Below are 27,848 nucleotides of genomic sequence, written 5' to 3' on the forward strand. Positions count from 1 at the left end.
ACACTGAGGGATCAGAGAACATCTTGTAACAATGTCCAAGTTGTTGGTTGAACAGTCAGTGTGCTACAGGCTGCAAATTCCCAAAGAGAACTCATTCTTAGAACTCACTGAATACCCACCTGCTTCCTCACTCGTCCCTCACCTCTGTCTTCCTTTACACATTCTTCACTTCGGAAATTTCAGAAAATGGAAGATGCCCGTGATCTACTTCCCAAAGATGGTTACTACTGGTGGCTCACCTGTCTTTTCTCTACGATGCTCCTTTTTAGAGCATGTGATCTGACATCAGTTTGTATGGTTTCCTTCAAAACCCTCACGAGCACTGTCCCTGTTTCTTCAAATAATTTTACAATAACTCTACAACAGTGATTCACTTAAGTACTCTCTGCTTAATTATTCTGTGGCATATTAGATAAAGTTACAAGGCTGTAAGAATTCTTTCGAAAATGAGTGTTTTCACCCACATTCATTAGATTATTTCTATAAAACAGTTTCCTAAAGAGGGATTATTGGGTCAAAGATTAGAAAATTTTAGGGTTTTTCATACACTTCGGGGTTAAGGGAAAAAAACAGTTTTCTTAGAGGTCTGAAGGCACCAAGTAATTATGTTAAATTTAGATGCTTTTTTGGCTAAAGGATCTTAGATGTGACCACAGAAAACAATTCATTCATTCATGTAAGTCTGACATCAGCCCCTGCCCCGTACTGAGCACACTCAGAGTCCCCACTCTCCTATCTATTACTGGACTTGCCTTAATTGGTAGAAAGAAGAGCGTCGGATATCCCCACCCCACCCCACTCCCATCCCTGCAAACTGCCTTCACCAGAGGCCTGGTGACTTGACTTTTTGTTTTTCTAAGGAAGCTGTTACAATTTTATGAGAAAGATGTCCACTTCACACTGCATTCAGGGCCATTTAGGGCACAGGAGACAGAAACAAAACATTTCCTTCTGCTTGGGCAAATTCTTCCATTGGGAGGTGGAAGGAATCCACATGACTACCCCCCCCCATCAAGTAACTGACAGGCATTCAGGTTTCTGAGAATTAAAAATGGGATCTGAGGGTTTCCTACAGCGGTTTGAAGGTAGCATCTGCAAGTTGTTGCTGTGGTTTGGCTGTGATTGGCCCAGCAGGTGACTGACTGTGATTGGGCTATGTTTGTCCTGGGAGGGACTTGGCTGTGATTGGTCCAGCAGGTGATTGACTGTGATTGGCCTAGCAGGAACTTGGGCTGTGTGTGATTGGCCCAGCAGGGACTTGACAGTGTTTGTCCCAGGAGGGACTTGGAGGGACTTGTCTGTAATTGGTCCAACAGGGGCTTGAGTGTGATTGGCCCAACAGTGGTTCATGTCCTAGAAGCTTACTTTCCACTATGATGGCCCTTAAGAGGTGAGGCCTCATGGGATGTTTTGTAGGCCATTGAAGATATGCCCTCAGAAGGGATTATCTCAGTTTCTTCCGGGACTCCAGTGTTTCTGGAAACTCCCAGGAGTTTCTCTCTGGCTTCTGCTTTTCCATGTAATTTTTCACAAACCTTTCCTCTTTGACACTGTTGCCCCATCAATCAAGGAAACTGTTACCAGAGTTTGAACTAAAGGAATTGACTCCGTTGTTTAGCCTCCAAAGCTATGAGCTACTCAAACCTCTTTTCTTTATACAGTTACCAACCTCAGGTATTCTGTTATAGCTATAAAAGAAAGCAGACTAGCACAACTGTTTCCCCACATTAAAAAGTGTAGCCCTTGTTTTTATGACTCCATCCTTCCATCCTTCTGCTCAGCTTTCTGCCTCCCACAAAGTCTGGTGATACTTCTTTTCCTTTTCATAATGCTAAGTGGGTGTGAGAGGCATCATCTTGAAATGGATTCCCAATAGGACAGGAGGAACAAATTACCTGCTTCTTAACACTCTGTTACTGAGGGCAGCATTAGACTGACTTGCTGAAAATGAAGCTGCAGTGCATTATCCAGGAGCATTGTATTGCTTGCATCCCTGAAGTGAATGTAGGCCTTTTATTGTGACGTGTGGCTCGTGGAGACCTGATGAGTCCCAGTGGGCTGCAGTCAAGAGTGACTAATGGGTCATGGACTCATTTATTTAAATCATGGAGAATAATGGGGCCACCGAGGGCAAGTGTGAGATGCGCCCATCTGCGGCCAAGCCTCTTGCAAATTATGGTGGCTTCTGTCATCAGAGGCTATGTGTCACCTGGTCTGCTTCACCAGCATTATTAGAAAGACCCACAGACAATCTGACAGGGCCACACATCTCCTGACTGACCACTGGTGCCCCCACACCGCCATGGCCAATATCGTTGTGTCAAGGGAGCAGAGTCTGTCTGGGAGTGAGGCTGATGATGGAATGCTGTGAAAGGCACTGTCTGTGTCTGCCATGACGTCACTGAAGAGGTCATCCGCCCCCATTGTGCTTTGCATGATGTCACTACTAAAGTCACTTGGCTCTGAATCAGAGTTGCCTCTGTCAGTGCTGCTTTAGTTCATTAGTAGAATGAGAGGAAGGGGATTCAGAGGATTGCAAAGTATTTTTCCCTTTACAGAACTATGCTATAAATGGCAAGGCGTAGTTCCACATACTGCCCTCTGCCTTCTTGGCTTCTTCTGCTTTTAAAATATTTTAGTACACTTGTTGCCTGAGAGGATTGGTAGAACATGCAAAGTGTATGATTCTCAGAGGAAAAATTTGTCTTGCACAGGAAGATGTTCCTTGAGGACTCTCACGTTCTAACAGTGGCCACTGGCATGCCGGAAGCTCTTCCTGGTTGAAGTGTGTGTTTCTTGCTGTGATCCCTTGAGTCCCTCTCTCTGAGGGTCTCAGTGCCACTCGTGAACTGTGCTGGAAGAGCAAGCTTTCCAAAATGAAGTCCTCATGGACTGTGACCTCTGGACACCAGTTGTGGAACTCTTACCCTAGACAAGGAGTGTATTTCATCCTTTACAAACTGGTTTCATCTCTACCTGAGGCAAGATAGAGAATTCTGCTCGGGAAATATGAGCCCCTGTCCCCAGACCTCTCCCCTCCCCAGCTGATAGACAGGCATGGAAGGAATGCATTTGTTGGCAGGAATTAGACAGTGCCTGGGCACAAATGGAGTCACATTCTTATCCCCATGCTCTCTCTGCTTACCGTGGTATGTGGGGTGTGCTCTGCAGGGAGATCGGTGCAGGGAGACCTGTCAGAATTTTGGCCAGCTGCCTTAGCAATGGATCCCAGCAAATGGATGTGCTGAAAGCAGGGCAGGCAATGGGGATGGGACCAGGGGCTAGCTCCTTGGATGAGTTTTCCAAGAAGAATGTTTCTCAGCCTCGTGCTCTTTGTGTGCCTCAGCCCTATCCCTACTATGAGGTTTAGGGGGTCCTTCGCTCCTGCTGCCACCAGAAGGCTTTCATGGCAAGCACACGAGTAAGGTAGAACTTACAAAATGCTGCTAATTAAAACCCAACTTGTGGGATTCTGTGTGCTGTGATCTAGTAGTGTTCTGGGCCAGAGCTCCCTGGAGTTTCTCGGATGGCCCATGAGAACTAGCATGATAAAGACTCTTTGAGAGCACTGGTTTTGGAGTCTGTCAAGTCTTACCATCATCATGACTGTACCACTGTCGTAGCTGTATAAGTTTGGGCAAATGTGGGCCTTTCTAACATTGGTCTCCTCATTGTTAAGTGTATAATGTGTAGTCAAGAAAAGTAAAGAAGATCCCCTTGGAAGACCCTATAAAAGTGGAGGCTGGGGTTCTAACAGAGGATCTTAACATTGATCTTGGCAAAATAAAAGGCTGAGATTCAACTAGAGGAAACCTGTGAGAAGGATGCTGGGATCTGGGCACGGCAGGGAGGAAATCCCAACCCTAGCAGATAGAACAGAAAGACTCTCCTTTAGGTGTGTTGAGCATGGAGAAGAGTCAGCTGCTGTGAGCACAGGGTGGAGTCCTGGATCGAGCGCTGTATCAGGTTCTTCTGCAGATGTAACGCATCACACGTGGGTTGGAGTAACACTAACAGTATCTTAGAATTCTGCAGTTTAGAATCTGAAATGGATTGCTGGAGTCGACCTCTGGGCAGGGCCACACTTCTAAAGAACAAGAGAGAATCTGCGTCCTTGCCCTCTTCTGATCTAGGGACTGCCTAGAGTCCTTAGCTTATGATCTTCTCCATCTTCAAACAGCATCTTCACGGTCACTCTCTACAATCTTCATGGACCACAGGTGAAAGTCTGCTGGGTAGCACCTGGTAGAAATCATGTCACACTGATAGCAATCGCCAAAGCAGGGTCCCTGGAGCTACTCTGAGAAAGATGGAGGGAGCCGAGCAAATCAGGTCTCTCTTTCTTCTCCAGATTGATGCTATCCACTTCGAGCTGAGCCCTCTCACTATATGGAGGCCAACTGTGCTTTCTGAAAGATCAAATTAAGTCTAATTTTGCTCGGGCAGAAAGATAGCTCTGTCTTTATAGTCCCTTAAGTAGATAACGTCCTTGCTTCTGCACTGGTTCCTTCTGGACATGGAAGAGGCATTTAAACAGGCTGGTTTTGAAAGCTGAGGAACCCGGCTCCGAGTACTTTCTGATGAAAGGGCTTTTATTGGTCTCCTGTCAGCGCCCCCTCCCCTGTTCCTTAAATAATATGACAAATGAGCGTTGTGATATAGTCGTCTTTAGTGTGGTTTCATGAGTTGACATAATTAAGAGCCATTTCTACTTGGCAGTGCTTCGGGAAAACCGTCCAAGTCCGATGCACAAGGAAATGAATTACCTCACAGCTCAGGTGAGTGCTTGCTCTGGAGAAAGATTTTAAGTTGGAAGGAAAGATGGGAGATCACAGACTGAGAGCATAGCGGGGCTGGTGGCTCAGCCCCAGACAGGGTTCCTGCTCCCTTTCCTCCAGACTCCACATATTTGAGGAGTGTACACCTGAAATCAGATCTGGACCAGCTCCCCACTGCAACTGCCCACCTGCTGGACAAAAACAGTGATGTCAAGGAAAAAATGATTGTGTCTTTCATTCCCTCCAGTTCTCATGAAATAAACATCACCTGGCAGTTCCTTCCAGAGTGATTAGGCATTATTTCGTTGCGTTTTGTCCTTCCTGCTGGGTTAATCATTGTTCTGAACAATGACTGCATTAATCAGCATGCTAACAGTCTCTAGTCATTAACAACATAATAGGTTCAGTGCCTAGAGAGGCCCCTTTATCAAACCACCATGAAGCTCAGAACTCAATCTATGGCCAGTGCTGTTTCCTAGGAGAACCACAAGGGCCCAAGCTACTGAAAGTTTCCTTTGGGCAATTTAGTATTGGATAGGTTCCAGAGGTCATCTTCAAGGCCAGGCCCAAGAACTCTGTTTGGGTGGAATTTCAAGACTTTGGCTCAGGGTCAGTAGAGCCTTTGACTTCTGTACATTTCAGCTTTGATGCTTTTCAAAGCTGCAGAGACAGTCTGTGTGTATCATGGTTTGGAACACAGGCTGTGGGGCCAACACACCAGACAAGCCATTTGTAAGACTTGGGGATGAATTGAATGCTTGGGAGTAAGTATAGTTGACTGTATCGAATTAATTTTCCAAAGTCAATTACTTGGGGGGGGATGAGGATGAAGCTCAGTTGGCAGAGTTTTTTTCCAGCTCACATGAAGCCCTGGGTTGGATCCACAGCACGGCCTAAGACTGGGTGAAGTGGCAGATGCCTGTATTGTCAGCACTTGGGAGGTGGAGGCAAGAAGATTAGAAACTCCAAGTCATCCTTGGCTGCATAGACAATTCTAGGCCAAGTTCAGGCTATATGAGACCCTGGCTTTTTGTTTGTTTTTTATTTAAAAAAAAAGTGAGAATTAAAAGTTTTAAGATAAGTATTATCTTAAGATGAATTTTTTTTTTGTTTTGGGGGTTTTTGTTTGGTTGGTTTTTCTTTCTTTATTTTTTAAATCCTTGAGGTTCCATCCTATCTTCTGAGGTTTTAGCAGAATTGGAATAACCTAAGGGAGAAGCTAAAAATGCCACTGTAGGTTAAAGGTGACCAGTGTTCTTCCTGCTCTAAGTGAGTCATTCTTGGAGTGACAGGTATCCAGATGACAGGTTCTTGCAAATTCAGGTGACAAATTACCCTTTTATCAGCTTCTCCTTTCACCCCAAGTGATATGAAGTTCTCAAATCCCCCAGGCTTGTAGGTTGACCCAAATGCCTGACGACCCTCTTCAGCCCAGCTTGATTCTCTTCCTCAGCCCCCTCCTACTGAGTCACACCTGGTCATGCTTTGGGTCTGGCTAAGACTTAAAGGGTCAGAATTCAAAAGTCACAAATTGAGTCAAAAGTCATGGAACCCTCCCAAGATGAAAAGGAGCTAGAGGGATGACTGAGGCTAGGAGCGCTCTTCTGCTCTTGCAGAAGACCGAGGTTGGGTTGCCAGCTCCGATGTGGCAGCTCATCTGTAACTCCAGTCCCAGTAGATCCAATACTCTCTTCTGACCTTCACCTCAGTGGGCACCGGAAACACCTGTGGTATACAAACATACATGTAGGTAAAACAGTCACTCATACACACCAAGTAGTAAAATAAATGAATCTTTAAAAAAATTGTGTTTGAAGGGCACTCCAGCTACTGTGATAAGGGAGGCAAACTCCAGAAGAAGACCAGTGTAAACTGCTCCTACCTAGCACGTACCTGTCTTCTCCGTTATGTACACTTATTCAATACCGGGGGCATAAAGACTATTGTCACACACTATGGAAAGACAGATATTTGTACATCAAAAATTTCCGTGTGGAAAAGCCAAGAGCTTCTTTGTCACTGGGCCCAGCAGAGTGGCAACCACCAAGTTCTATCAGTTTGACCTTCTTGTGCCAACTCATGCATGGGAATCCCTGTGGCATGTGAAGGACACAAGACAGAGCCCAGAGTTTCCATTCAGTCTATTGTATCTTCTGCCTTCGCTGGCAGTAGTCGGAGCACATCTTGCATGGAAGGTGCAAGGGCACTCCCTTCTTGGAAGAACACAGTCCTCTTTGGGTGGCAAGACAGAAAATTCATCAGGCATTCCCATGAAATAGAGGGCCCTGGCAGCAGGTTTGGTGGAAATTTGAAGCAAACAGAATTCTGTTTATCATCTTTCCTCAGTCCCTAGAAATCTCCACCTCTCCTCCCCACATCAGGTTTGAGGTGAAATTGGGGCTGGCAGCAACTAGCATGGCCATTGTGTTCAAATTCCACTACTTCTGTCCTGAATTTGCTTTTCCTGGCAAGCATGAGCCAATTCCCAATGAAATATATCCACCGGCTTTCAAAATTATAGGTGAAATCCGGCTGGCAAGAGGATCGGTTGGGGGTGGGGAGAGGCTGGGGAGAAAGGACTACAGTAATTATTGCAGAAGGTCCAATGCTGTGGATCTGCCTGGAGGAAGTTATTCCATGTGGTCTCTGCTCACTTACTTCCTGTTTGGCTCTCTCAGCTTCCCAAGGCTGGGCACAGAGCCTCACTTTTTATAGACTGTAAGTCCATTGTCAAGTTCTGTATCCTAGTGGTTTGTAATGTCAGGTTTTCTTGCTTTTTATGGATGTGCTAGGATGGTGGACGCTCACGGCATGGTTGGTACCTTCCCTGTATGATTAATTAGAAAGCATGGCTGCCCCAGCCCCTCAGAGGAGGCATTGTAACTGTAGACCAACTCAGCCTCTGATTTTTGCTGCATGTCCCTGGATGAGCACATTCCTTGAGCAATTAGCCCCATCCTAGGCATTGAGGAATAAAGATGAAGCCTCTCCTCAAGGGTTACCCAAATCTGGAAATCTCTGTGGACTTTGAGACTGGCCCTGGGAAACCCCAACAAATCAACTGTCCCTGGTGTTTTAGTGGATCTTCCATAAACTGGACTGGTTTTGCTGTGGGAACCCGAGGACAGGAGGCATTGCCAGCCTCGGGACTTTCCCAGCTCTGGTTCTAAACAGATGAAGCTTTTCTTGGAAGACAGCCTCAAAGGGCCTGGTTCTCCTCCGACCTCTGTTGAGGGGAAGGACTTACTGATGGCAGAAGGAAGCAAGCATAATTATCAGAAAGCTCATGCACTTGGACTATCTTCAGAATGGCAGCAGTGACCGATGCTACTTTCTCCTCAGCCACCAGGCTCTGCCAGCTTGGCCTCCGTAATGTTCTATCAGCTCCAGCAACAGTGAGTTTGGGGTCCCAGTCTTTCCTCTCATCCATCCTTATCACCATGACCACATTGCTCATCCTAGAGCATTGGTTCTCAACCTGTGGGTTGTTGGGTTGTGGTGTGTGTGGGTCCTTTTGGGTTGATTGTGACTCCCATGTCTGTCTCACCATGTGGCTAGGGCCTCTCATGAGGACAGAGGTGCAAGAATTTGACTGTGTTCACTCCATGCTGGCATCAGGCATGAGTGGACGTCAGGCTATGCGAAGCTGCAGGACTTCCCTCAGGGTGGAAGAACACAGTCTGAGGTCCTGTGTGGAGCCAGAGCTCTTGGGTTAGCGGTCCCCAGCCAAAAGGCAGCATGAAACTGATTGGTTCTCTGGACCCTGGGCTCTCAGGCACCAATGAGAGGCCACCAACGAGTCGAGACCGAAGTGGGGCATGAGGGCTAGATCAGCCTGCAGCCAAAGGGGGATGTGGAGAAGCTCTGGCTGTGCCCCACGGGGATCAGAGTTCTTGGTCACAGGGTCACGGCTGGCTCGACTTGCTTGCTTGAGTTGGTGGCCTCTGTGGCTGGAAACATAAAGAGGCCGTCTGTGGGAGATTAGGCGGCAGATCAGTAGTTGAAAACCTTCTCCATGGTTTCCCACAGCAGGTCCCAAGGAAGAGAAATAGGCTATGGTCTTAAGATATTTATTGTCATGGTGGAAAATGGATGAAACTATACCCCATAGTCTCAGGGCGAGCCTGAGATTAAATACCTTTTGCAAAGAGGAGGGTCTGGGAAGGAATGTTTAATTGTCTTCGCCCTCTTGGCCTTTTGATATCTCATGAATATGGAGGTCTGTCTTGAGGCTCTGTGGCCTGTAGTCACACCCTCTACCTATGGAGGGGCTAGTAGGGGCGTTGTCCTACGTGCCTGAAAGGCACAGATCAATGGAGGACTTCAGCCTCATGTCAGGAGCCTAGAGTCTGGGAGCGTGGCGAAATGCATGGTGTCTCTTGCAGGGAAACCTGTGGGGTCTCCAGCCTTCGGTGTCTCCAGCCATCCCTAGCCGATGCTTGACCAGAAACCATGCTGTCCTTTCACAGTCCTACCCAGCCGTGACCCTTTGTGGGGGTCCAATGGCCCTGTCAACAAGAGTCACCTAAAACCATCAGAAAATGCAGACATTTTACATTACAATTTATAATAGTAGCAAAATTACAGTTATGAAGTAACAATGAAAATAATTTTATAGTTGGGGTAGGGGGGTTACCATAACATGAGGAACTGTATTGAAGAGTCTCACCATTAGAAAGATTGCGAACCACTGCCCTAGAGCTGTATCTTGGCACCTTGGCCTCAAATATTCACTCGCTCTCTACTTCCTCTGTTTTGAGGCATGCAGGTCCCTATACATTGTGGTTTTCACGCTTGTTTATTGGCTCCTATCCAACCCTTCAGTGAGAAGCAGAGCAGAGAGCTCCTGGACCCTCAAACACTTGCTGCCTCCCATCTTTGCTCTGTGATGATGAGCTGATTGAGTCCTTTTCACACAATCCTGGCCAGCTCTGACCATATACATGAGCTGGCCGGTGGTACACTCGAGTACTCTTATGTGGGCACTTTCTTTCTCCATCTCTGTCTCTGTCTGTATTTGTCCCTCCTTCCCTCCTCCCCTTCTTTCTTCTCTCCCTCCATCCCTTTCTCTCTCTCCCTCCCCCATTTTCTTTCTCCCTGTCTCTCTCCCCATGTCTCCCCATATCTATCTATCTATCTCTCTCCATCTCTCTCTAATTTTCCAGCATTGTATATAACTTGTTCACGTGATCTATGAAATATGAACCCTGAAAACAGGCATCTTCTCTGCCCCTCAGAGAGCCATGTGCTGATGTTCAAATAGACCTTGTCCCAAGAAGAAGCTGCCTTCCAAGGTGACCCGTGACACTGGCTCAGGCAGGGATTGGGTCCTACCACACCCACACGGTCCATCTATCCCCAGCCCTGTTTCTCATCGGCAGTGTGGGCTGAGATGAGTCCTATTCTGCAGAAACCCTTTTTTGAGGATCGGGCATTCTTGGTTAGAAGCTTGGCACTGTGCTTTCTTGTTGAATAGATGTGTCTTGATGACTTGGGATTCTGGGCGTGAGATCCAGGCCTCGTCTACAGACTGTGTATTTGGCTTGGTCTCTTCATCCTTGGCTTTTGTACATTCTTTGGCTTTTTGTTCTCCTGTGGAAACTGGAGTGGGAAGACCCCACTCCAGTTTCCACAGGAGAACAAAAAGTGAAGAATTCCCTGAGTGGTGGCGGGAATTACTTGCGTTGGTGAATGTGGAATGTCTTCGACACACAGCGGAGAATGGCTCCGTAAATGAAAAGTATACAGGCACTGGGGACCCTGGGAACCGCTGTGAGTGAAGAGTCAGGATTATAACCCACTGCACATCCTTAATTTTCCTCATGCCCTCATCTTCCCCAGTCTTTACATGTAGTTGAGGTGGGAAAGACACCCTTCTTTCCAGTTCCGACTTCACCATTCTGCCCCACTCAGTGCAGACCAGAGATGGGAAAGTTCTAGAATTTCAGAGGATGCTTCATCTCCCTTGTTTTTGTAATGAGACCTTTTAAGTGGCCAAGGTGAATTGGATCACCTGTTTGTCCCCATACAAGTGCCCTGCACAGCCTTCTCCTTGAACTAGGGAGCCCCCCACCCCCTCCCACACACACACAATGTGCTCACTTGGCTGGAGACTGCAATTCAGAACTATTAGCCTTTTCCTCCTCCAGCCTCCCCTCCATTTCATCAGCTTCATCCCAGGGTGGATAATGTTTCTCTAACTGCCTAATTGGGAGAATTTAGCTGGAAAATTGCCACGGTGTTCTTTTAAAGGGTGCCAGGCGCCGGAGGCCGCCAGCTGTAATGTCAGTGGGTAATCCTGGCTTTACTGCTGTGGAGCCAGGGAGAAGCATCAGCCCCTGTCTCTTCCTCAGGTGCTTTGGGCAGACCTTGGCTCTGGAAAGACACCAAAGCAGCATCAAGGTGGCCAAGGAAGATGCATCTAATCCGGTCTGTCTCCTCTGGCTTTTGTCCTTCTCCCTAGCCTGTATCACTAGAATATACACTGCAGTGATGGGGAGACCATCCAGGGCATCTCTGTGGTGTAGCCATTAACTGCACATACTCCAGCAACATGAGTTTAGTCTGAGATTGGGGTACTTAGGGACAGATTTAATTGCCAAGGCTCATTCATCTGTCTAAGAAATTGTATATTGTTTAGAAATGTCAGTTTTCAGGGGTTAGGTCCACATCTAACCTCTGCTGCTTTTTAGGCAAGTTAGCCACTCTCCTAGCTTCATCATCCGTAAGACAATAGGGAAACACTACCAACCAACCTCTGGACCATGTGTAGGCTAACGGGCTGCTGCTGCTGTTACCATGAGGCAGCCAGGATCTCTCTATACAGTGCCCACCCACTTGGAGAAGAGCATAGAGACTTGGGTGGGGCCGGTTTGTCTGGGTGAGCCTAGCAGGGCTTCACCCTAGTCCTATAGCATTTATGTTGGTGCTCTAGAAGGCCTAACAAGGCAAGGAAGAGTGGTTTAGCTGGGGCTAAACTTCATGTTAGGATGGAGAAGGATCTCTCCTCAGTCTGCAACACCGTGAAGTCTTCCTAATCACTATAGACAATGCATGTGGAGTACTCACCAGGCTTCAGACAATGACGATTGTGTTAACTCGGTTGCTACTCAACATGACACAGGGAAGCAGATATGTATGATGGATGGGGATCATATGGAATACACAGAAGGAAAGTTAAAGAGAGTCCAACAGCATTTATATTGTCATGCGTACAGCAGTCCAACTCAGGGATAAACGGATAACCAAAATGTGGCAGAGAGATGTAATACAATATTCTTCATCCTTAAGATGGAAGGAAATTCTGACAGATGTGGCAATATACGCCACTCACAAAAGCACAAATGCTTTATGAGTCCAGTTATGAGAGCTACCTAGAGAAAAAAATTCACAAGGCCAGAATGTGGAATGGAATGGCAGTTGACAGAGGTCAGGGACGGGGACAGAGAATGATGAGTTATTGCTTAGAGGTCACACGGTTTCAGTCTTGCCAGACAAAACAGGTCCTAGAGATGGATAGGAGTGGGATTGCAGATGTACTTAACGTCACCGAGTTGAATGTTAAAGATAGTTTAAATGGTCAATTTTTATGTCATAAGTTACTGTAAACAATGTTTAAAGAGAATATATACAAAGATCCAAATGGGTTGTAGTATGTGTGGTGGTTCAGCCCTAATGGAGGAGAAACCACCGGAAGTTCCACCCACCACCAAGTGAGCAGAGAGCTCATCTAGTATATAAAATATATATAATATACTGTGTGTGTGTGTGTGTGTGTGTGTGTGTGTGTGTTCATTCGATATAGTATATAGTAACCCAACACTTCCAACCCCAGCCCAGCAGGGAGGACGACATGAATGAAACCTACTTTCCCTCTTGGTCTCTTAACTTCCTATTTGTGACTTCCAGCTGGAAGTCAGAGGTCACAGGAAGCGAGATGTCACAGGAAGCTGGCATTGTAGTCTGTTTAAGTCAACCTCCTTAGGGCTTTGGGAAAGCCAGAGAACGAAAGGTGGACTTAGATGATGAGAAAATATCTATATGGCTACTGTCATCCCCAATTATGGATTGGGAAACTAGGAGAAAACATGATACAGCAATGCACCTGGGGTCATAGTCATCCCGTTGGTCTAGAACAGTGGTTCTCAACCTTCCTAATGCTGTGATCCTTTAGCACAGTTCCTCATGTTGTGGCTGCCCCAATCATAAAATTATTTCATTGCTACTTCATAATTGTAATTTATGCTATTAATCATATAACATGTTACTGTTATAAACCATAATGTAAGTATCTGATATGCAAGATAATCTGGTATGTAATCTGGAAAGTCATTTGACCCCCAAAGGGGATCTCAACCCACAGGTTGAGAACCACTTGTCTAGAGGGAAGGAGACACAAAAAATGTAACAAAGGTCCAGGACATGTGGCCATTGGGTGTTCTCTTTTCTGTGATGACAGAGAACTTCACTACATAACTTGACCAAGGTCATGTGGCTGACAGACAGAAGACCCAGGATTTCAGACTCCAACCCTGCGCTCTTTCCATGACTGTGTGACCTTCAGGCTGAAAGTCTCTCCCTGTCACCACCATTATCACCAACATCAGGAGGCGGGCACTGAGGAAGTGTTGTTTTGTGCTATGTGTTTGGACAAAGGGAGCCACTATGCACAGATCCAGTGTGTCTCCCCGCCCTGAGCCTTCAGCCTGGGGCACAGAGACACAAAAAAGTACTGGCCCTACATTTCCCACTGTCACAACAAATGCTGGGACTGAAAAAGACATCTGAAATCTTATACCAAAACTCCCAGTGCCTGGACCAGACGACCCTGGTAGGCTCATTACACAACACCCATTCAGCCGTGGCATTAAGAAGTCAGAGCTAGAAAGAGGCAACAGATCTCAAACCATCTCAGTTCCCAGTATGCATTTTTGCTTCCTCCATCCAGGCTCCAAAAACTGTGGTCCTCAGCCAAACCCAGCCTGCTGCTGCTCTGGTGACTAGGGTTTCAATGCTACACACTCACCCCTGTTTGTGTTTTTCTTGTCTTTGATGGCTTTCACAAAGGACCATAAACTCTGTGGCATTTAAACAAAAAACAAAAACTAGAAATATATTGCCTCATAGTTCTGCACTAAAGAGTTGCAAAATCAAGATCTGGGCAGGGGTGAATTCTGAGAGCCACTAAGAGAAGGTGTCGCAGGCATCTCTTCTAAACCTTGCAGGCTTTGCTGTGTATGACAGCCTCATCAGCCTTTCTGCAGCTCTGAAACAACATGCACGTGTGCAGATGCACATGCCCATACACACACCACTCCTACCCCTGGTCCTTCTCACTGATGCGAACTGACTCCTGCCTAACTTTAACCTCCATTGTAAACACCCTTCTCTCAGAGAAACTTCCAGCATTTTGCAGGCACTCACCCACAGCCACAGTGCTCTAAGTATGTATGTGACTTGGATTGGGGTGTTTTGCCATCAGATTAGACTCCACGAGGACAGGAACAGGAGGTGCCTCCATTTGCCAGTAGCCAGTTCAAAGTGCTTTGCAATCTAAAAGCTTTCTAGAATTCTCTGCCAATGGTAAGGCAAAGGACAGAGAGGACAGAAAGACAGTTGAGGCCCTGTGCTTGCAGGGTTCTGGTGGGTCTGTGAGTGGGATCCTTGGGCAAATAGAAAAGATTCCCCATATCCTCTGTGCTAGCACAGAGCAGACTGTGTGGGGGTTGTGTTGGAGGTTGGGGGTTATGGATCACTTAAGGCAGGGGTAAAAGGAAACAGCTAGAATCTTGGAGGTGGTGGTACCTAAAGTCTCATGAGTGTTTCTTTGCCCTTCCCTTCCACACAGAAGAAGCAGGGATTGGACACCTTGAGGGTACGTTTGTTTACTTCATAACAAATTACAACTAGTTTCAAAGCTTTGCATTACACATATACTGCCTTACAGTTTATGTGGGGCAAGAACTGGGCACAGCTGACCAGCTTCTCAGCTCAGTATTGGGTTAACTACATTTTCATCTGAAGATATCTCCTTCCACGAAAGGAGATCTGTCAAAAATATAAATATGCATGTTTCTGTGGCTAAGTGACTGAAGGACCTGCGTTCTGCTGCCTGTGGTGTAGAGACCACTCTCATATCCTGGTGGTCACTCAACATTCCTTGCTAAGTGACTTTGTCAATATACCTTGCTGTATCTAGTAGCAAGGAGACACCCCAGTTCTTGAACACAATCTGAAGCAAACAAAAGAAATCACAGGGCTTCTTGTTTGCCATGTAACGGAATCATAGAAATGACAAACTCTTACTACCTTTACCTACTCAGGGAAAAGATATTTGGTCACCTTGCCATACAATTACAGGTCTTAGACTCACTAATGGGGAAGGAAATCATACAAAGGCAGATGCCAGGGGGGCACAGAAGTATGGTGGTCAGCTACCATAGATGTGGGAAAGCATATGCCTGAGGTGCTGACCACATCTTTTGCCACTCAGCTCCCCTCTGTACAAGAGACTCTTGTTGATACTGGAAACACAGGGGAGAATAGATCAGATGAAGCAACTGCCCTGCTGGAAGTCTCCACTCCCATTGGGGGGTGGGAGTAGCCTGAGAGCATCTTTCCTCTGAGAATGTGACAAGTAGAGGATTTTCCATCACAAAATCCCACTCCCTCCTACATAGGTACCAGGAGGGCTCAGGGGCTAAGCCATTGCTCTAGTCGTTTGCTTTGTTTTGACTATGGTTTGTCTGCCCAAACTCATGCAGGGTTTCGACTTTCAAGGCCACTGCTATGAAAAAGGGGAAAAGCTGATCTGCCTGCAGTGTTCAGAATAGGGCCTTTAGGAAGTTCTAAACAAGGCCATCAGTATGGAGCCCTGGCGATTGAATCATGGTGCTGTTATAAGGACAGGCATGTAGATATAGACACCTACACTCTCTGTGCCATGGGGTATTTATGCACTTACTACAGGAGGACTGCCAACAAGAAGGCAGTTACAAAATGAGGCCTCTAGACCTCCAGTCTCTAGATCTCTAAGTCTGGAATGCCCTGCCCCTAGCCTTTCTTTTTATAAAGTTAATCTGCCTGGAGTATTTTGTTATAGCAATGAGAAATAGACAGATACTCTATGTGCTCAGAGACCTTGGGGTTACAAATGTACAGTTGAAGATGCCATTTTTTTCAGTCTTACAATAATTTTGAATTAATTATTGTAATTAATTATGAACCAACCCGTCTTGTCTTTTGCCCTTCTTTCCCATCTGTCACACCCCCAACCTGGCATCTTCTGTAGCCTGGAGGAGTGACTTGGAAAAATCCCTTTGGACCCCATACCAGTAGTAGTAGGCTTTTTGTTGGCCCTTGGAGCATGCTAGGCCAAGTCTGTGCGTGAGTCCACCAAGGCTCTTTTGTCAGATGTTATGGTTCCCACATCCTAATGTCATAGCAGAGACTTGAGCGCAGATTGCCTGACCCTGGAGGCTCTTGTCTTCCACCGTAGCCGTCCATCTATGAGTACAACTATCTTGCCCTCTACCTAGAGAATTTGTCTCATTTATTCCACAAAGGTCTGCTGCATGGTTACTGAGTACCAGGCACTACGGTAACAGAACATAACCATAGTGTGTGGGAGAGAGGGGGAAACCTGAAGGGTGAGTGGGCTGTGACAGTGGAAGACCCCAGAGCTACCTTTGAGCTGGCCGGTGAGGACAGGGAAGGCTCTCAGAAGCAGGAATACATGAGCTGAGAGGAGGAAAAGGAAGCCAGCTAAGACCACACTGGGAGGCAGTTGGCACAGGAATCCAGGCAGAGGACACGGTGTAAGCCAAGCCTGAAGTAGGAGAGTTGGGAGGAATTAAAATCTCATTGGCGGGAGAGATGAGAGCCAGGTGGTTATTTTTTCTGCATCTGTAGCCAGACCCAAACAGAGAAGATGGCTCTAATCCCATTGTATTCCCAGGCTCCTGTGATCCAAGATGTAGCTGGGGGCCTGTGTCTGTCATTCTGTGCAGTCCTATAGTGGCCTCCTTCCTGGGGCTGCTACCCCATGGGAGAGGTTATCACCAGACAGAAATCTAAGCAATCCCTTCACCATACGCAAGGCCCACAACTTAGAAAAACAATAGTTCTCTCTAGGGTTTCAGAAATATCAAGCCCATGTCTCCGTCTACTTGGAATGAAAGACCCAGGTTATAGCTCTAAGTAACAGGCAAATGGGCCCAGCCACAGCTCTTAAGAATTTCAGTAGAACCATGAAGTCCAGTTAGGTCAGGAGAACGTGGAAGGGATGCAGAATTTTTTGCTCAGTCTTCTTTCAACTCTCCTAGGTTCCAGAGTGCAATCGTCCCGTAGAATACAGGGGGACAGGCTGTAAGGACTGCCCTCCTCCAGTAGATACCATAATCCATGCTCTCTCCGGCCTTTTGTATAAAATGGCACACCATTTGCATTTAACTTACGTGCATCCTCTCATATACCCTAAATCATCTCTAGGCCACGAGTCAAACATAACATTACACAACTGGTCACTGTATACCCCCACTGTTTAGGGAAATCGTGACCAAGAGAAAAGGGCTGGGCCTTTGAGTAGAGATACAATTGTTTTCCGAATGCTTTTCAATTCAAGGTTAGTTGACTCTGTGGATGCAGAGCCTGTGGATGCCCAGGGCGGGCTGTACAAGCCTTGAGCTGGGAGGGAAATGAGCCGCATGGTTGATCTGTGAAGAAGAGAAAGGAGACAGACAGGCTCACTCATCTTTCCTGCCAGCCGTGAGGGGCAGGGTCCAGCCATATGGGCAGCCAAGAGGAGGCAGGGACTGTGGCGCTTGCTCAGCACTAATTGGGAACAAACCAGGGCCTGGCTGGAGTGGCTGTAAAGACACCCAGCAGGGACCATTTCCTGCACAGGGCAGGCAGCCCTGGATTAGGGGGCGACAGGTGCTGCCTCCTCTGACACTTTTGGCAACATCCTACCCACTCCTATGGCTTGTCCCTAGATGCGGGTGACCTTGGAAATGTTCAGGGAAGCGGAGCTTGGCTGAAGAGTCTAGAGAAAACCATCTTTCCAGCGCTCTCTGCGGAGAGAGCAGGAGCTGAAGTACCCTGCTTCCTTGGAACTTCGGCATGTGGACGGATGGGTGGCATCTCAGTGCAGATGTTCCGACACAGCCCGGAAAGCAAGCCAGGAAAGTGTCAGCGTTTACCATGAGGCCTGGACTCATGGCATGCCTTCGTACACTGAAAAGAGGCAGGGAGAGCCTTGGAGGCATGGACAGCAGCATTAGGAATGGGGGTGGGGAGGAGATGGCAAATGGTCACCTGATGACTGTGTTCAACATTGGCGGGTTTGTTTGGGCTTTTTTGTTGTTGTTTCGTGTATTTGATTTTGTTGTTCGTTTTGTTTGTTTGTTTGTTTATAGCATTGCATATGTTGAGCCAATTATTTTGAGACCAGGGTGACTGTTCACTTGGCTTCCTGTAAATGACCCAACTTGCACTGGAGGTGCTGGAGAAACCCCTGTCAGAAAGAAACTCCCCCCAGAACAGTCTCTCTCTTTTCTCCTTTCATGCCAGTAACACAGACTTCAGACCTTAGACTTGTCTTTCATAGTCTTGTAGACATCCCTGCACCCACATGCTCTGCCATCTGTCCCCCGGATCGTGGCTTCTACACTCTAATACAAATGGGAGGCTGCCGACCACGATCCCTGCATCTTGGTCTTCCTTCTTCTCTTTGCTCTGGAGCTTGTTGGTTTAGATAATAATGAGCTCTGGATTAGTCTTTAAAAACAAAAACAAAACAAAACAAAAAACTATTATCATGTATTACGTGATAATATCAGCCAAGGCTAGCCAACTTTATAAAAAGAAGAGGTTTATTCAGCTCACATGTCTAGGGATCAATGTGGGGTTTTTTTACAGCCTCTGGCAAGGAGTCCCCTGGCATGTCTCTTCATGGCCGATAATAATGGCAGGGAAGAGGTCACACATGATGAAATCGGTAGCCAGGGACTGAGGTCTTGCATTCCCTATTAAGGGCATCCGTAAGTGACTTTAGGCCACTCTGCCAGCTCCACTCCTCACGGATTTTATCAATTCCTGTGTCACCGCACTGGAGACCACCCTTGCATGCACTCTGTGAGGACCCTCTTACAGTGTAACCATGTCAGTACTCTTGAAGGCATCTTCGATGCTGATAGCAGTAATGTTCTGGTGGCAAGTGTGCTTTCTACATACTCAGGCATGGCCCTTCTGTTTGTCTTTGCTGGAAACTGCCCTTTTCATAGAAATCAACCAGGAAGTTGGACCCTAAGTATTTCCATGGTTTAAAAAGGGGAAAGGAGGGCCTTCTTAATCAGTATGAGCATGTACATATGTGTGCATTAGAACCATTAATGGGTCTTTGGAGGGAGGTTAAATTTATGTGCGGTTTAACCAAACGATGCATCTCTGAGGGAGGGAGAGGGGGAAGCCGTCTCCCACTCCCATTAAACAGTATTTGTGACTCATGGAAAAAAAATAAAAGAAACCCTGAACTCCACTAGCGTGAGAAAACAAAGGGGAAATCGGAATTGCAGATCTGCCAGAAACCTGCCATTCACTGAGCCCACAAATCACAGGAAAACAAAGAGAAATGGAAAGATTCGGTATTAAAAACCCATTCTCCCCTGAACCTGTGCCAGCACCCATAAAACAATTACATACAATCAGACTCCGTGCTTCTCCGAGACACTAATTCTTCTCTTGACAGTCAAATGTTGTGCTTGTTTCTTTCAAAATGTTGTAGGGCAAATGATTAGAAGGGTGGGCCCAGAACACTGGGCAGGCCAGCTTTGCCTCTAAACACGGGAATCTCTCTATAGGTTTCTTCCTATCGACTTTAGGGCTTCCTTTGAGCTGCTGGTTTTTGACTGGGCTATGACAACCTTGTCTGCCTTCCAGATGGATCTTGTTGTTGTCACCAAGAAACCAGACAGGGGAGGCAGGGTTGGTCTGCCAAGTAGACCCCTCCAAACTAAGAGGAAAGCTCTCTGGAGCTCCCTACCAGAAGAAGATGGTAACGACGGAAGCCAGGCCCAAAGTGGGATGAATGCATACAGTCAGCTCCTGGGAAAACAGATCCTCCAGCCCATATGTGGATGGGGCATTCGTCGCTCGTTCAATGGCTCTTTGATTTAGGAGTAAATAAGACCCCTATGTGAAGTTGGCTGTTGGGTTTTAAGCCTTTGCGTTTTGACAGGTGAAACCCTCATCAGAGTTACCCTATGCTGAGATGTCAGGGAAAATATACAAGAGGAAATTGGAAAATATGATTGGCTCTGAGTGTGAGCTTCCTCTCCCGCGGGGTTCTTCAGGGTTTGCTTGTTTCCTACTGTTGGTCCTCCGGATGCTTTCCCTCACCGAGGGTTAGATGTAGAGGCTCACAAAAGGCAGGTGTATACACACACACACACACACACACTGGCTCCCTGTAGACACAGCTTCATGGGTATACCTTGTTCAGATCCAATGGAAGGGTTCTTCGTAACAGGGCTGTGAGGGGGTGGAGCCCAGAGTTGGAGAGTCAAGAATTAAAATAGACGAATTAAGTGAGAAGCGTGTTACAGGCCAATTTAATCAGGGCTAATATATCAAGCCTGGTATTGTTTTTGGAACTGGATTGCAGAGTAACAGGATCCCTGACAAGTTGTGGCCAGCCCCAGTAATGGATGTCTCCAGGGTTCACAGACCTGTCTAGAGAAAACTCCAGCACAGAACACAGCAAGTTGCAGGTCCACTCTGGTGGCAGGGCCAGGCACAGGGCCAGCCAGGGCTCATTCTGTCCCTAGTCTCACTGCCTTTGCCTTTGGTTGCCATAGTTCTAGAAGCTTGTGGCTGGGTTCCCATAGCCTGGATGGGAGAGAGATGACAACCTGTGTTTTTGGAAGATCTCTGTACCTCAGGCCTTAAGCAATTGCAGCCTGGCCTTGGAAGATGGTGCAGACTCTCACATCTTGGCCTGCAGTCATGGCCTACAGAGGCCCCAGACTTAGAGACATAGAGTCCCTCTATTTTGCTAATAGAAGGGAACTCCCTAGAGCAAGAAAGGACCTAGCCCAAGAAAATGAATCTACTGACTACTTGCTTTTGAGACTCACCATATAAAGAATCAGCTTTCCCCCATACTGGAATGTATGTCCTCAGAGTGATTTTCCCCCAACCAACAACTTTACAAGATTGTTCTCAAAGGCCACAGTTCCAGGGTACAGGAAGTAACCTGAGCCTCTGACAGTCATCGCGCCTCACACGTGTGTCCTGGCTTGGTTCTGTGGACTACATCATGAGGGACTCAGTAGTGATGTTGGTATGACATCTTGAGCTGTTCTGGGTTCACTTCTGTGGAGGCCACTGTAGGTCTCATTGTTCCCTGGTACCCTGTCCACGGCTCTTTCCTTACACAGTGACAGCATTTCCTCTATTCCTTAAAGGAAGGCACCATATTTAAGCATCTGTGGGATTCATGGTGAGTCCAAGTCATCAATATTAAGTTGCCATTTGTCAAAACAAACATAACTCACCAGTTGGTGGTGGTGTGTGCCTTTAATCCCAGCACTCAGGAGGCAGAGGCAAGCAGATCTCTGAGTTCGAGGCCAGCCTGTTCTACAGAGTGATTTCCAGGACAGCCAAGACTACATGGAGAAACTCTGTCTCAAAAAAACAAAAACAAAAACAAAAAACAAACGAGATCAAACAGACAAACAAAAAATAAAATAAAAACAACTCAAGACCAGTTAGTCAGGATGAGCTCCTGCAAGCAAAGAGGCATTGGGAGAGGCAGCAGCTAGCCTGTTCTGAGCAGCAGACACTACTGGCAAATGGAATTTCATGTGTTAGCTTGTTATTAACCGATGAGTATGGAAATCCTGTTGAGTTGGACTCTCCTCGCACTCACAGTAACAACGAAGGGACTTGGGACGGGTCACAGGACCGTGGAGGATAGACTGACTTAGTGTTGCTTGGTTGTAGGATGGATGCTAGGGCAGATGGTTGGGATGCAGGCTGCAGATGCTGGATCTGGTATGCTCTCCCCATCCTTCTATCCTCAAGGTCTGACAGGATGGCTGCATGGAAGGGACTCCTCACACCGTTTCCTCTGTTGGGCCTCCCGTTTCTCTGTTCTGCCTAGTGAGAACCTGAGCTGGCATCCTTGACTCCCACCTTTGATAGGATTTCCTTGCCTGCTTTGTTTGCAAAGCTTATTATTGCCACTCGTTGCTTTGTGTCCAAAAGAACCCAGCGCCACATACACTATGTTCCCCCATTTGATTAACATACTAAGAAAGGCACATCTAGCCTGACATAGCTGTCTCCTTAGAGGTCTGCAAGAGTCTGATGTATTCAGAGGTGGATGTTCACAGCTAACCATTGAACTGATCATGGAGTTCCCAATGGAGGAATTAGAGAGAAGACTGAAGGAGTTGAAAGGGTTTGCAGCCCCATGAGGAGAGCAACAATCCCAACCAACCAGAGCTCCCCAGGGTCTAAACCACCAGCCTGGGAGCACTTAGGGAGGGATTCATGGCTCCAGCTGTATATGCAAGGGAGAATGGTCCTGTCAGGTATAGGTGGGAGAGGAGGTCCTTGGTCCCATGAAGGCTGGACACCATGTGTGGGGGAATTCGAGGGTGGGGAGGTGGGAGTGGGGGGTACGTGGGGGCACATCCTCATCCCGGGGGCAGGAGGAGGGATGGGATAGGGGGTTCTTGGGCGGGGGAGGGAGGGGGAGGGAGTAAGGAGATAACATATGAAATGTAAATAAAATATCCAATTAAAAAAAAGAGTGGAAAAAAAAAGAAAGACTCATCTAATGTCTTGAGGTGTTTCTGTTTCTATTACTGAGTATCACAGACTGGTTAGTTTATAAAGAGCAGAAATTACTTAATTCTTGTCTTTGGGGCCAGGGAAACCCAAGTGCATGGTCCTGGCATCTGGGGAGGGTTTCTTGTTTCATCCCAGCATAGCATAGGGCATCACTGTGTGGGACAGAGCAAGCTGCTTGACTGTTCGCCTTTCTCTTCCCCTTATCAAGCCACTAGTAACCCGATGGAGAGAGCACCCTCATTAGCTCATCTAATCTTTATTATCTCCCAAAGGCCCCTTCTCCAGAGATCACTAAATCTCAAGGGAGACAGAATCGAACACTAGCATCTAGCCTGATGAGTCTGAGTTCTCGAGTCTCTCGTCTAACAGACAGAGAGCCAGGACTGAAACTGATTGCCAAGCCAGCACTTGCGCCTGCTCTCTTCCCTCTCCAGCTCCCAGGATCCCATCACTGACTTTGTAGATCTAGAGTTCCCAACCTTCCTAATGCCGCAACCCTTGAATACAGTTTCCTCATGTTGTGGTGATCCACCCCCCAACCATAAAATTATTTTTATTGTTACATCATAATTGTAATTGTGCTGTTTTCAATAATAATGTAAATACTTGTGTTTTCTGATGATCTTAGGGGACTCCCGTGAAAGGGTAGTTTGACACCCCAAGGGGTCACGAGCCACAGGATGAGAAACCATTGGCCTAGGGGCTATACACTTGGTCTTCTTTCTTGGTTCTTCTTGCCTTGGACTAGATTGCTGCTACTGTTCTGTTGGTGCTGACAAGCATAACCTGTTTTGTGAGTTCTAGGTTGTCAGTGTTAGTGTGGCCGAGGGAAGCTCTGTGGGTGACTCTGTAAGTGGTGGTGAAGCAGAGCAGGTGACAAGGTAAAGGTTAGCAATCTCTGACATTTGTTCATCAAGGAAGCAGCTCCTTCACAAGCCAAGCAGGCAGCCCCAGCCCTTCCTTTACCATTTGGCAGATTTCCTCCTTCCCTTGGTGACTCACCTTCCATGTCATCTCAGCCTTGTGACACCTCTTCTCTTCCTTGTTCTTTGGCAGGTAAGCTGTCCTTCCCTCCAGAACATTTACTTCTCCAGGGCCACTTCACAGTCACCTGCACCCCCAACCCCCACCGTTACCTACAGGCCTCGCTCAGCACACAGTGTACATGCTGAAATGGAGCCCCTGTGTTCCCTGATTGGCCTCTGCTGTGGTTAGGATATGAAGTCAGACTGCCTGGGTTTCAACCCAGCCTGACACTGAAGAGTCGCATGACCATGACAAGGCTTGATTGTTCACCTCTCAAACATGGCCACGAATTGTTTCCAGTTCAAAGGTTATGATGGGACTGAAAAGACAGAAGCCAGATACCATTGAGCACTGCCGAGAACACAGAGTAAGTGCTCAAACATTAGTTACTCTGTTGGCATCGGCAGGGTCTGTCTGATCAATGCGTGTATAGGAAGTGAGAGAAGAAGTTCTCAGTGTGTGGGTTGCGACCCCTTTGGGGGTCAAATGACCCTTTCACAGGGGTCGCTTGTCAGCCTGAATATCAGATATTTACATTAGGATTCATAACCATAGCAAAATTGCAGTTATGAAGAGACAATGAGAATAATTTTATGGTTGAGGGTCACCACAATATGAGAAACTGTATCAAAAGGCCGTAGCATTAGGAAGGTTAAGAAGCACGGGGTTAGAGGGGAAACAGGGGAAGCATGAGTTGGTTGAACGTAGCAATGATGAATGATTGCATGGCTGATGAACAGGTCATGCAAACACAGATCTCAGAACAGGCCCCAAAAATACTCTAAGTATTTTGCCTGAAGCTTGGTTTTGCACAGTCTTGTGTTGGGGCTGGGGTGTCTGTTCCTGTAAAAGTTCTATTTTGTGCAAATACAAGCAGTGATTTGAGAGGTGTTTTCCACATCGAGGGCGTAGTTTCCTTTGATAGTTGTTTCTCCAGAAATAAGGAACGAGTAAGCAGATGAAAAAAAGGCAAGGAACCAGAAGAGGTGGGGTGGGAAAGAGGCTCACTAAGCCCTCCAGGCCCTTTCCTGAAAGCCGAGCAACAGTAGCGGGTTTATGAACCGGGTTGCCGGCCTCCAAGAGCACCCTGAGACTCCATGCTGCTTGCAGGGCAGGTATCTGCCATCTGACCTTGGAGCACACTATTCTACATCCAATCTACCCAGGTGTGTGACCCTCCTACCCCCAGGAATGTGGCCCACTGGGAGATACAATCAGCAAAATTCCTCTGGCTCCTCAAGAAATGCCCCTTTGGGAGAGAAAAGTCTAAACAAGCTGGAAAAAAAAAAGTGATCTGAGCGGCTTCTACCTGAACAATTGTCGAGTTATTATGACCATGCCCAATGAGGAGAGCAAGCAAGCGATCAGATAACACATTTGCCAGAAGCCATCCTGCTTAACTGTCACGTCGTTGGGCGTATCTGAGGTGGGCCTGTCAGCATCCTCAGCTCCACTGCTCGGCCTTTAGTCCGCCTGTGTTGTGCTATGTCACAACTAGTAAACTGTACACAGTGCCTCGCTTTTCTAGAACTGTCAGCAGCCAGGATCACGTGGTGTGGAGAACCCGGTGCTGAAAGGGAATCCTCTGTGCACACCAGGATTTATTCAGCTTCTGGTTCGATGCTGTGAAAACATCTCCCGTAAATCTGGTCTCGGGAATAAAATCCTGCCTCTACTACTAGAAAAAAAAAAAAGAGTTTGTGCATCTATTAGGAGAAGATTCACGCCTGCTGTACACAGTGTGCTCAGGCATCCACACGCATTTGGGGTTTGGGCAGAAGATACTCCTGTTTAAAAAGATGGAGTGCTTTCTACACAGATAGAAACTGAGCCATTTGGCTCTATGGACATCCTTTCTACATTAATTTGTGGCTGACTATTGACCCAAAGCATGGATCCATGTATGAGAAGGTAACTCAAAAACAAACAAAGCCAACCCAGGCCCTGGCACTACCCAGTGGATGCCATTTTCCTCTCTCTGGGCTCACTCCTCTGAAGGGTTCTCTCAAATGAGGAGAAAACACCTGTCAAGTATATTTTTCTTTTAAGAAAAAATAAATTTAGGAGCATTTGAATGGCTCTGGCTCAGGCCCCACAGGGTCCCACTTATATTTTGTAAACATTCTGGCCTTGGCAGCCCTTGGCTTTTCAGCTGCCACAAAGCAGGGTGGGAAATATCCTTGATCCTCCAAGTTGTGACTGGGGAAAAGGTTTGGACCAAGCGAAGTACAGCTGAGGGATTGTATTAGGGACCGTTGAGGAGCTTCAGAGCAAGCTCTAACGTGCCAATGTTGATCCGACAGCCACCCCCAATACCAACTGTCCCATTACTCCTTGAAATAATTTTCACTCCCTCAAAACAGAGGTTAGCGTGTGTCTAATAAATTTTAAAAAATGATAATACGTATACAGCTCACGGCAGAATTGTTCATCCTGTTTATTTCTCGTCTTCCTTCCTTTCTTTCTAATCCTCCTTTTCTTCTGCCCATATACCCATATACCAGTCCTCCATCCCTCCACCCATCCATCCATCACTTCATTCTTTGATGGATGAACCACTCACAGTTTAATAGCTCATCTCAAAGGGCTGGACCAAGGGAGGGACAAAAGTGAAGTCAGAGAGGACATTAGGAGCCAGTTCCTTGGCCTGATGCACGGGACACAGGCACATGCTCTAAGGAGAGAGGCTAAGTGGTAGTGTTTCGGCATTGACTTCAGGTGCCAAGCCATAGTGACCCCTGTGGAAGTGATCTCAATCGTATCAGCACCCTGGGAGATAGTCCACCAGAACCATCAGATTTGTGGGGCATGACTGATAGACTAGCTCTGTCTGACCTGTCTACACTCTGACTCTTCCTCCCCTTCACAACCATGTAGAATTGTGGGGTAATAGAAAACAAAACAAAACAAAAAACAAACAAACAAAAGAACAAACAAAACCCACCGACTTGGAATCCTATTTTCCCAATATAAATCCCAGCTCTACCTAGGAAAAGAAATATTTAATGTCACACAGTTTCACAGTTTCAGTGGACAGAAATGCTGGTTCTGCTACTTCGCTAAATTATTGAAGAGACTAATTATAGTAATGATATAGTTGTGTGTGCAGCAGTGGGCGTGGCAAGGCTCTGTAAATATTTACCACCATTCCTTCTATGGCATGAAGCCTAGAGATATCCCAGAAGCAACCAATGATATGCTACTTGGAAGGCAGGACACCAAGGGATAGCACATTATAGCTTTGAACAAAAGTCTGTCCAGTAGCTCTCTTTGTAAATAAAGGTATATCGGGTTATAGCCATGCCCGTTCATTTGCATATCTGGCCTGATTTCCAGTATATATCGGATTATAGCCATGCCCATTCATTTGCATAGCTGGCCTGATTTCCAGCCACTGAGCCACAACTGAGTAGCCATGACAGAGCTCCCACCTGCCAGCCTGCAAAACTTAAAATGTTTACTGTCAGCACTTTATGGGAGAGCATTCGCCATTCCCTGATTTAAACAATTAGAAAATAAAATAACATATAGCATCCTCTAGAGAAAGACCTTGCATGAGTAGGCACACATAGAATGTTCATTACATCATTATTTGCCTCTCAAGTAACTGGAAACAATCTAAATATTGATCAGAAGAGGGAGTTGCAAAGAATGCATTCTATCTACAGGGAGTAATGAAGAAAAATCTCCAGTGGAGATTATTGCATGGGAGAAAAAAGTAAGGCTGTTCCCATTTGTGTAAGACACGTGAAACATACCGTATATCTCCTACCAGGTCATGTGTAAATGTGTTAATGCAGAGAAAGGACTCAGGAAAAAAAATACATACTCAAAACATCGATTACAGTGCTTGCCTTGAAGGGGAGGAGATCAGAGGATTTTTGCCGTAAACTCCAGTCCTATCTGAACTGTGTTTACAGCATGTGTTAGAACCAGGAAAATTTATCAGTATGTCTTGTGTCATCAAAACTGATTACAAAAACATTGCATATAACACATAGGATACCTGGACAGACCACTGAAGGATGGACATAGTTCTCACAGTTGGGAAGAGGGAGGAAGGAACATGACCTGAGTAAAGCAATGAAGGCTGGAAAGACAATAGTGTCCCAGCACAAGGAAGACACGGACAGACGGACGGACGGATGTAGTTGCAGTGTGAAGACAATGCAGATAGACAAGTCATTA

General features: G+C 46.7%; 1 protein-coding gene across 1 annotated transcript in view; it reads left to right on the forward strand.

Moving 5' to 3' along the window:
• Nucleotides 1–27,848, forward strand: part of Slit3 (slit guidance ligand 3) — a 595,378-nt gene that overhangs the window by 169,953 nt on the left and 397,577 nt on the right. The gene's annotated exons all lie outside the window — the stretch shown is intronic.

This window comes from Grammomys surdaster, unplaced genomic scaffold, assembly GCF_004785775.1.
Source record: "Grammomys surdaster isolate TR1022 unplaced genomic scaffold, NIH_TR_1.0 126121, whole genome shotgun sequence".
Taxonomy (NCBI): Eukaryota; Metazoa; Chordata; class Mammalia; order Rodentia; family Muridae; genus Grammomys; species Grammomys surdaster.